The sequence below is a fragment of the Macrobrachium nipponense genome, chromosome 5, assembly GCF_015104395.2.
Source record: "Macrobrachium nipponense isolate FS-2020 chromosome 5, ASM1510439v2, whole genome shotgun sequence".
Lineage (NCBI taxonomy): Eukaryota > Metazoa > Arthropoda > Malacostraca > Decapoda > Palaemonidae > Macrobrachium > Macrobrachium nipponense.
In genome coordinates this window covers 24,988,427-25,000,194 of record NC_061107.1, presented here as the reverse complement: position 1 = coordinate 25,000,194, position 11,768 = coordinate 24,988,427, and the positions used below count along the sequence as shown (strand labels likewise).

At 33.2% G+C, this 11,768-nt stretch overlaps 1 protein-coding gene across 1 annotated transcript in view; it reads left to right on the top strand.

Moving 5' to 3' along the window:
* Nucleotides 1-1,112: 1,112 nt before the first annotated feature.
* The window catches only part of LOC135215257 (uncharacterized), a gene marked incomplete in the record, with an annotated part of 184,379 nt that continues 173,723 nt past the window's right edge, over nucleotides 1,113-11,768 (top strand). Inside the window, 1 exon segment of the mRNA XM_064249788.1 lies at nucleotides 1,113-1,327.

The window sequence follows — 11,768 nt, the reverse complement described above, 5'->3', positions numbered from 1 at the left end:
ACACAAAAAAAACTGTAATCCCACCAGTCCCTAAAAGCACCTTTCTGTTCTTCAGCTTTCATTACCTTCCTGGTGTCCACACTAGCCCTCCACTAACATGTCAAAACTTGCAACAACTCTCCTGCACTTTCAAATGTTCATGATGTCGACACAGGACGTCTTTCCCTCTAGGACAGCATTAATCTTTTTTTTTTTTCTTGGGAGACGTTGCTAGATCAATGCAGTTGTCATTCTAGTAGCAATCAACTACACTAAGCTAACCACTGTTTGTTTGATTCCCTGCTAAGATGAACGATGGTGTAATGTATTTTCACGGAACGTAACTGTATCACTATTCAGCATCGGACAGGAATCTAACAGGGTTAATTTACAGACGAACACACAAACGCATATGACAAGACAATTTTACACATAAATAGAATACACAAACACACACACATACAAACACACACACACACACACACACACCACACACATATATATATATATGTATATATATATATATATATATATATATATATATATATATATATACTATATAAACAAACTCAATTTCTCTCTCTCCCTCTCTCCTTAACCGTATGTGAATCTCCGATAATTCAGTGTTGTATTTTGCCCTGGGAGTACAATCAGGGGCTTAATCATACTGAAAGAAGTTTTACCTGTCATGATGAGCTTCCGAGCAGATTTTAATCTTAGACTACGCGGATTAATCACCAATGGGAGATGAAGCATTTCATTTTGAATGTCATTACACATTAATGAACTACCCGAACGCATTCGACTCGTAACTATTGCTGTCATTATTATGGAAAAGATAAAGTAGTGAAGAGAACTCGAAGAAGAGTGGGGGAAGGATTTTTTTTTTTTGGATATTAAGGAGTTGAAAAATGCAAAATGATGAATGAGGAGGCATGCCAACCCTTCCTCTTTGGCGGGGAATAAGTAAAGGTGCTCTAGTGCGCCAATAGGAGATAATTAAATCAATAGGAACACCTATTAGTAGAGGAAAAAGAGAGACGAAAAGTAGATACAAAGAGGACCGTAAAAGTATGCGTGCGTCGAAATTCGTTAGCGCCGCGAGGAGAAGAAGTAGCGACCCAGTAGCGACCGAGTGGTGGCTGTGTACAGCAGTGAGGTGGTGGCCCAGGTCGCCTAGCTCGTAGCCACCTTCCCCAACTTAGTTTGCGTCTGGCATTCGTTGTGCCAGGGTGTCGTTGCTCTGTGTGATAATTAACTGTGCTCGCTCTATCCCTAGGCCTAGTCTGCGCGTTTGGCGCACGTTGTTGACACTGAGTCCCGTGTTTCGTGGGGACAAACCTTGACGGTAATCAATCTAGAATTATCCTAAAAAAAAAGAAGAAGGTATATCTCGAAAAGTTTTGGACAAATGCTTGGCGCAGATGCTCAGGAAAACTGTAAAAGAACTTTGTCCATGTAGTTAAGTTATAAGTAATTTCACGTATCATGTGTATTTATGAAATTCGTACATATACTCTCAATTCATAGAGGATAAATTCAGAAATACAGAGGCGTCTTCATAAGAGTTTAGAATTTATTTCGTATTTTTTCTGTGCAAGTGTCACAAATGCGATTAGTGTCAGTGACCGGAGACGTTGATCTAATTAAAAAAAATTTCTCTTAGCCACACAATTATTATTATTATTATTATTATTATTATTATTATTATTATTATTATTATTATTATTATTATTATTATTATTATTATTATTTCATACAAGTATCAACTTTAAAAAGACTAATTGCAGCAATCTGAACAGCATTGATGCTTAAAATTGTATAGGACTGTATGCATTGCTATCAGAATAAATATTGTAATGATAAATATCCTCACGGTTATCACAGTATTATCGAAATATAAAGTGATAATGATAATGCTAATAATATTTACAGAGTATTTATAGTAAGGCTGCTTCAAGGGGAAATAACTCTTCTGTCGATTCGAAATATTAATTTTTTTTGTTCTTCCTAGAATTGGTGTATTTCTATCTAATTTATGCATATAGGGCAGTAGATAGAGGTTTGTAAATATCTATACTTATTTGCCTACTCATATTCTTACGTACATGTACAAGCACCCACCTAAACACACAAAAATATACGTGCACATACACAATATATATACCATACTATATATATATATATCATATATATCCATATCTATCTCTATCATCTATCATCATATCTATCTATCTATATATATATATATATATATATATATATATCTATATATATATATATATAATACACATACACATCATACATACATATTTACACACACACACACACACACACACACACACACACACACACATATATATATATATATATATATATATATATATATATATATATAACTATACGGTATGCTACGAGTATATCTGTTTGACTGACTATTCAAAAGTTATTTACTGCCTTTGATATATCCTTGAATAATCACACAAAATATCTTACATGTCTATATTAACTGCTGTCACGGTTAAGTCCTACAGCAGTATGATTGTATATTTAAACAGTGAAGTACTATAAATGAACCGAGAGATTTCCCAAAAATTATTTCGTATTTCACACGAAAAGAATCGAGAATTTTTACAGAAACAAATACACACTCGCGAATAAGAAGTACACACAAATATATGTATATACGTATACACACACACAAATATACGATATATGTGTGTGTGCGTGTTGTGTCTGTGTGTTTGTACGTGAACTTACAAGGTGCAAATGTGCACTTGAGTGGGCGGTTTATGCGTGCATGTCTGTATATGAGAGAGAGAGAGAGAGAGAGAGAGATCTTGATATGAACACTTCTCTTTACCTTAACCGCTCATCTTTGGGAGTACGTAATCTCTTCTTTGTTCCCATAGCCTTCATATCCCTCTTCGTTTTAGAGAAAAAATAATCCGCTTGTGCGTTCCTTTTGTTTACCTTCTGATCCCAAGATAAGCTCATTTTATCAATCTCTCTCTCTCTCTCTCTCTCTCTCTCTCTCTCTCTTCTCTCTCCGGTCTCTCTCTCTCTCTCTCTCTCTCTCCTCTCTCTCTCTCTCTAGTCCTGAGATCAATTCCGGAACAGAGAGGGAGACTGTGGTCCGCTTCCCCAAAAAATTAATTCCGTTTGTGATGATAGAAACATTACATTTGATATCCTGTGGATCGACGAGTTCGGTGGGGAGAGGGAGGGAGGCGGGGGTGGGGGTGGTGGGGGGGTGGGGGGGGGGGGGTGGTGAGGGGGTCGCTGAACCAAGGTAGAAAAGGGCACTAGGCTAATACTTCCTCATCACTAATGGCTAGCAGAGACCGGGAGATTATCACCTGGGCCACCGACTTTACGGTAGATTTACAAACACCACTCACAGACATTATATATACAAAGTAGTGTGCATATATATAGTGTGTGTGTGTCTGAGAGAGAGAGAGAGAGAGAGAGAGAGAGCGAGAGAGAGAGAGGTTTGTGCTAATATAAATGCGTGTAATAATATTATACATCATATATAATATATATATATATATATATATATATATATTATATAATGTGTGTGTGTGTGTGTGTACAATACTCGTATATATATTATAAATATATAAGATATATATATATTATATATATATATATATATATATAATATTGTATACACACACATATATATATCATATATTATTACACGTATATATATTAGCACAAACATCTCTCTCTCTCTCTCTCTCTCTCTCTCTCTCTCTCTCCACGAACAGCTCGTGTTTACACAAACTTATACATACAAATGTTCTGCATCCCGCTATATCGCCAAGCATTCATGCACAAGCATGTAAACAAGCATATCTTCCACTTTTTCTTTACATTCCATGCACAATTCCGGTAATTGGTCCATTTCCTTTCGCATAAATAAACATTGCTCATTCTGTCTCAAGCATAAACGCAAACTGCAGGCGCTGGCCCCAGTACCAGTACAGACAGACGTAGATCAACTATTTCATTATTCCCTCGCATTATCGACCATTAATTCATCAACTGCAAAGGAGGATTAGGTAATATACGTAAGTGACATCCAGCGATGAAACTGTGTTCTGTATGCTTAGGTGTGCAGGGGGAACAATATAATAATAATTGTAGGTATAAACACATATATACATTATATATATATATATATATATATATATATATATATATATATATATGTATATATATATATATATATATATATATGTATATATATATATATATATATATATAATATATATATATATATAGTATATATATATATATATATATATATATATATATATATATATATATATATATATATATATATATATATATATATATATATATATATATGAATATATATATATATATATATATATATATATATATATATATATATATATATATATATTCACAAGTCACTCTCTACCACATACATATATATAATACTAACAACTATACAGTTATGTTCCATGAGGAATCCCTTTGTTAATAAAACTAAGCCTGTATTGTCATGGAAAAAAATATTAATTGACATTACTAAAAAAAAAAAAAAAAGGGTCCTGTTCAATAGTGTTAATTATTGGGGACAGGAATCGAACCAGTGGTCAAGGGTGGGATAAGGGCACACCAAAATAATAAGGGGAATGAAAAAGTGAACATGAATTATAACAGAAGGGAAAATATGGAAATGGGGAGCTATTTCTTTCCCAACCCCCTTCCCCCAACCCCCTCATCCGTCATTTTGAGTATACTATTTTAAGCATTTTTATTTTTTTTATTGCTAATATCTTTTTGTTTTATGGGATTTTATCATAATATATGTGTATATATATGTATATGTACACACCTATATATGTATATATATATATATACATATACAATATACATATATATATATAATATATATATATATATATATATAGAAAATTAATATTACCAGTAGTTATATGCGAATTCGAACCAATTAATTTCTTGCGGTTAGTTATAAAATTATTTACTAATTTTACTCAGGTAAAATCACCCATTTACACAAACACACACACTCTATATATATATATATATATATATATATATATATATATATATATATATATATTCAAATGCTAGTTTTTAGGGTAAGTACACGAATGATTCCCAAGCAATTGTATGTATTTACCTCGTTTTGAAGATGGGCACTTGTTAAGTAAATTAAATCGCTATGGAAGTATGTTTTTGCTTAAAAAAAATCTGTCATTTCCATTAAGCCCTCCTTTAGTGATTTCATTGCATATGTGTATGTGAATATATATATATATATATATATATATATATATATATATATATATATATATATATATATATATTTGAAGATATTTAAATTAATTGTAATATTTCATGTAATTATATGCAAATTAGAATCTACACATTTGTTGCTGTTAAGGCTTTTTACAATTATTCTACAATCTTTATCCCATGCCTCTGATTTGTAACCAGGCATAATCATCCACATAGGACACACACACACACACACCAATATATATATATATAATATATATATCTCTATATATATATATATGTATGTGTATGTATATAGTACATACATATATCGATAATGCTGTACATACATAAGCACGAACGTAGTAGCGAATGCATATATTCATTAAAATACGCCTGTCTCTGTTTACAGTCTACAATAAATAAATATATTTTCCATCGTCGTTTAGGTAAATACTCTCTTAGAGTTTCAAAGGAAGTTTGTCTGGATACATCTTCTGATAAGAAGCGGAGTGCTACACTGCAACATTGCAAAACCTTAACAATTAGAAGCCAATAAGTATTTCAGGACTTCCCGCTTAATTGCAGTTCAATTTTCCTCGTCATTCCGCTCAGTCGGTTCCGGCTTGTATTTAATGCAATGTCTACATACAGCAGTTTGGGGATGTTAAAAACGACGGATGTTTCGTTTGATGTTGCTTTTACTGTCGAATGCTCATTCACAAGAAGCAGCGGTAAATATATATATATATATATATATATATATATATATATATATATATATATATATATATATATATATACACAAATACACACACACTCACACACTCATTAATGCATTCTAGGGAATGGAACAATTGCATTTAATATGGCATATACTTAGACTATGAATCAATATTTTTGGGCCCCTTTATTCATTTTATGAAAATCATTATTTTTAACAAGTGAGGTCATTGTCACTTCGTAAGAAATAGCTTTTTATACCCTTTAATTTAGCTTGCTTTTGCGTCGGTTTGTCTTGGCCAAATCTTGTAACTCAACTTTCGACCCGTTCCCTTCGTCTGATGGAATTGAAATTTTCCATGGTTACTCAATCCTTGTGGCAATGCAACCTTATATGATCAGTAGGTCAGCAGTGACCTCTAGTGACCCTACAGTGACCTTTCCCAGTATGTCAAGATTTGTATGAAACTCTTTGGATTTTTCACATCTTTGATTCGGTAAATAACTCAACGGATTTTCAAATCTTCTTTGTCTCGACAAGATATCAATTTCGTTAGCTACAATCATAAATAGGTTACATTTCTGTCAAAACTAAAAAAGTATAAAAGAAAAAGATATAGAATAAGTTTTTTTAAAACACGCTTTTATTACAATGCACTAAAATGTTAAAAATAATTTTTTGAGACACACCAGGATTTCTTACAATTAATCAAGTCTACAAGAATAAAATTGTGGGCGCCAAACACGGAAGGAAATACTACGAGAGATAGAAAAAATATATATATTTATTTTTTGTGGCATTTCCTTCCATATTTGGAACCCACGCTTTTATTTTTATAGACATAATTCATAGTAAGAAAATCCTGGAGTGACTCAAAAAAGTGTATTTTTCCCTTTTCAGTGCATTTGAATAAAAGTGTGCTTTAAATTGTTTTTTTTAAATTTTTTTTGTGGTATATTTCTTGAACGTCACCGACATATAAAAATGACTAAAATAATACCTCTATTAAGTAATTCTAGTATCACATTCGTTCCAATTTAAATGTAAATAAGTAACAGGAATTATGAAGAACAAAAAGCCATCCAATTTACAAACAGAATCTTACCAAATTAGATATAGTCAGCCTATGACGTCATCACTCCTTTGATATCAGACAGGCAATTCCAACTAAAGAGGCCACCAAAAATATCACCGGGCCAATATTCGAGCTGGCGTGGGAGGCATGGACTGCCACCTCTGTCTGTCTGTCTGTCTGTTTGTCGTCTGTCTGTCTGCTGGGATATGACGAGCGGCGTTAAAAAAAGCGACTTTATTTCCATCAGGTTATGAAACAATATATATTGCCACCACTGACATCCAAATACAGTTGCAAACTTGAGATATGTTGACTAAAGTGTTACTGATTAAATTTATTCGAATTTCTGGCATTCTTCTTCTTCTCATCTTCTTCTTCTTCTTCTGCTGGGGAGCCATGATGTCACACAGTCCAGTTGAACAAGGGTCTCTTGTTACGTCCACTGCCAGGCTGTGGAACGCTCGCTTTAAATAGTACTGTGGATGTTGATGTTTGTGAGTTTTGAAGAGGAACAGTAATGCTACCTTTGTGTGCTGTGTCCGTGTTGTGCCTTCGTTTACGTCATCGTTGATGAGTGTTTTCTTGTTTAGTTCCTATACCTTAAATCCGTTATTGTCAACATAGGAGCATTCTAATCTGTTGAAACCTACCACTGGAGGAGGGTCCTAGGTTTAGTTCTCTTTTCATGTAAGTGAATGATAGAAATAATATCAATATTAATACCTCACATAACGAAGCAGATCGTATCTTGACACCTTCCACGCACTGAAGAGATTCCTGCATAAACTTTGGGCTTCGTCTGCACATAACATTTTACAGCTGGCCTCACTGGGACGTCTCCCTCGCTCCAGTCTTCGGGTACGTGGACGTGTGCCGGCTCTACTCATTCGGGTCCTTTTACCGAACCTCCTTCTCTTTAACACGTTTTCAACATGGATGTGTCTAGAGTCCGGACCAAGTAATGGTGAGAATCACAAACATCATTGTCGCTATAGGTAAAATTGTATTTTTTTTATATACTATGATAGTATAAAAAATAACATAGCAATATTAATAATAAAAATAACTATGATGACAACAAAAAGAACCTTAATAGAAAGTACATTGAAAAAATGTATAATAAAATTACGTTAGTATTGATTAACAAATAAAAAAAATACAGAAACAAGAACAGGACCATAAGCTAAAATAACGATAACAAACTACATGAAATGGGAAAGTCTGCCGTAAATAAATAAATAAATAAATAAATAAATAAATCTGACAACTGACTACAAAGCAGTCTACGCTAACTTCAGTCTAAGATTTTTTTAGCTGGGTCCTCTACTAAGAAAGTCAACGTAAGTAGGTCTTCAGGTCATTAAAGGAGTAAAGCGTATGTCTCGGAGGCACCTTTTCTGGCATCTTTTATCACTTTGATGTCAAACTTTGTTCGAGAAGACAAAATATGTGGTAAAATTGAAATATAGCGGAACATGTTGAAAAAAATGCTAGAAAGCTGGCATTTGTAACTCACCGTTTCGATTATATTCTCGATAATTCCGAGAAAATATATATTTTTGACACACACTCACATATATATATTTAAGTGTGTGTGCGCTTGCTTGCTTGCTTACATACATACATACATACATTCATATATATATATATATATATATATATATATATATATACATATATAGTATACACACACACACACACACACACACACATATATATAATATATATATATATTATTATACACATATATAATATATAATATATTATATATATATATATATATATATGCTTGAACAACTTCCCTCCCTCTGTCTGAATATACAAAAAGCCAAAGCCTCAGTGGAAAAGTGAAGATAAATAATCAGTAAAAAAAAAGTGGAACAAGAATTAACGAAGCAGTAAATCTTTTTGTTATGAGCTTAAACTAAGCATAAATTTTCTTGTAGTGGTTGAAAAGTCATCTTAAAATACCTGTGAACTTTCACATAATCAAACGTCTAAGTTATGGCTTTAGATTATGATTAATGAGTAGTAAATGAGATAATTGGACTCAGTTTCAGTTAAACAACAATTATCTTCGCGGACGAGAGGTTACTTTACTGTACTTTCCTCACCAGAGAAAAGCCCAGAGTTCGAATTCCTTGCGAGGCAGAGTACATTAGGTACTATGTTTTAAGACAGTATGTTAAGTACGCGACTCTGGTAATTCAGAGGTAGTACTATAATTAAGAGCGTGGTGCAGCAACCTTATTGTGATGTACTTCCTGAAAACCATCGGAAGGAAGGTACACACACACACACTATATATATATATATATATATCTATATATATTATATATATATATATATATATATATATATATATATATAGGCATTTGTCTGTGTGTGTGCAATTATATCCACACTGTGCCAAGAACCTCTCGATATATATACTATGTATATATGTATATTATATGTACTCTACATTTTGGCGTTTTTACAGGCTCCTTTCATTAGAAATAAATACACACACATATATATAATATATATATATATATATATATATATATATATATATATATATATATATATATATATATATATATATATATATATATATATAGAGAGAGAGAGAGAGAGAGAGAGAGAGAGAGAGAGAGAGAGGAGAGAGAGAGAGAGAGAGAGAGAGAGAGAAAGTTCTGGGGGTCCATTGTGGTTATAATTACACACACAAATATATATATATATATATATTATATATATATATATAATATATATATATATATATATGTGTGTGTGTGTGTGTGTGTGTGTGAGTGTGTGTGTGTGCGTGTGTGTGTGTACGTGGGTGTAAGTAATTATAACCATAGTGGCCCCTTTAACTTTTCTATTTTCTCCCACATTCTTTGGATACGTTTTGTCCACTACAAAGCCCAAGACCCGGAAAATAAAGAATGGAAAATCAAAATTCAAAGAAAAAATGCTGACGTCTGGAGCATCTGAACGGGCCACTCCCATTTCAGTCTTAGAATTCCGCGCCCCCCCCCCCCCCACCCCCCCCCCCCCCCCAAAAAAAAAAAAAAGATGAAATCGAAAAGTTCAGAGGATGTTGTGATCATAATACGTAATACGTATCTGGTATAAAATGACCTGTAGAGTCTCTCTCTCTCTCTCTCTCTCTCTCTCTCTCTCTCTCCTTTTTGGTGAACGCTCTCTTCTCCGCTCTCTCTCTCCTCTCTCTCTCTCTCTATCTCTCTCTCTCTCCTTCCTCCTCTCCTCTGTCTCTCTCTCCCTTGTTGTGACGCCATGAACATTTTTATAAAGAAAATTTCCCTCGCTCTCTCTCCTCCTTCTCTCCTTCTCTCTTCCCTCTCCCCCTCCCTCTCCGCCCTCCTTCTGTTGTGACGGCCATGGAACATTTTTATAAAAAATTCTCTATCTATCTATCTATATCTATCTATCTATCCTATCTATCTATCTATCTATCTATCTATATCTATCTATCTATATATATATATATATATATATATATATATATATATAAATCACATACAGACACACACACATATATACATTTGTATGTATTCAATCAAAATATAGAAGATAAACCCAAAAGTTTATTTTGAAATCCTCCATCGATGAAAAACCGTTAAGGTGTTCCTACAACCGAAAAAAGTATCAAAGCTCCCCCCAGCAAAAAAAATACTGGGGCTTTCTTTTTCCGCAACGAAATTGAAAATATCTCCACATTCGAAAAAATGTGAAGATTTTTGAGCAATCAAGGCAGTTCAAAGTTTATCTTCAAGCAAAAAAAAGGTGTCTTTCTTTTTTGAATGATTGAGAGCAGTGAAGCTTTTTTTTTATAGAGCAAATCACAGGAAAAACGCAATTCTTTCTTTACAACATTTGTTTGACATAATGGAAAACAAAAATGATTTCTTGGTTTAAAAAAAGACTGACGGTAAAGAGCGGGGAAAATTTTTCCTTCGAGCAAAATGTGTTCGTTCGTAGTAGAATGACTCAGAATCGTAAAATATTAGTTCATCTCATTACTGGGATAAGGAGGTACAAATGCCCTTCATATATGTGAAAAAAAAGACTTCCTATTAAGGAAAGTTTCTGTAAATCCGAAAATACCGGAAAATGTTCTCCGTGATTAGAAGTTTTCTCGTGGCTTAAATCTACTGAATTATTTTCAAAGGCAAGATTATTAGACTTCTTCGGCAAACACGAGGGATCAAAGTCTTACGGGAACTAACGACGTTTTTTCCCCCCTTCTTATTTTGAAGTAATTACATGTTTTTTTTTTTTAAGCATGAAATTGAACGAAAAGGATCGAAGCCTCAAAAGGCGAACGAATCATTTTGGATTTCTGCGCCAATAACGTTTGGCGCGCTCGAAGCAAACTTAATTCGTTCAGATCAATTTCATTTCCTTATTTGATCGGGCAGTTTCTGAAGGAAAATGTAAATATTACGTGAATATGATTAAGTTATGGGAAATCACATTCGCTGTGATATTCATTGATGCTTTATTCATTATCGTAGGGGACGAAGAGCGAAATATGTAAAATGTGTTAATTAGATCACACGATAATTAGATAACTAATTAGTCTAATTTTGTCTTGCCGAGCCATTAAAGGGGCTACGCTCCTTACACTAAGCTTTCATTTAAATTCAGCATGTCTCTTTCTTCATCTATTATTATTATCATCATTATTAAATACAT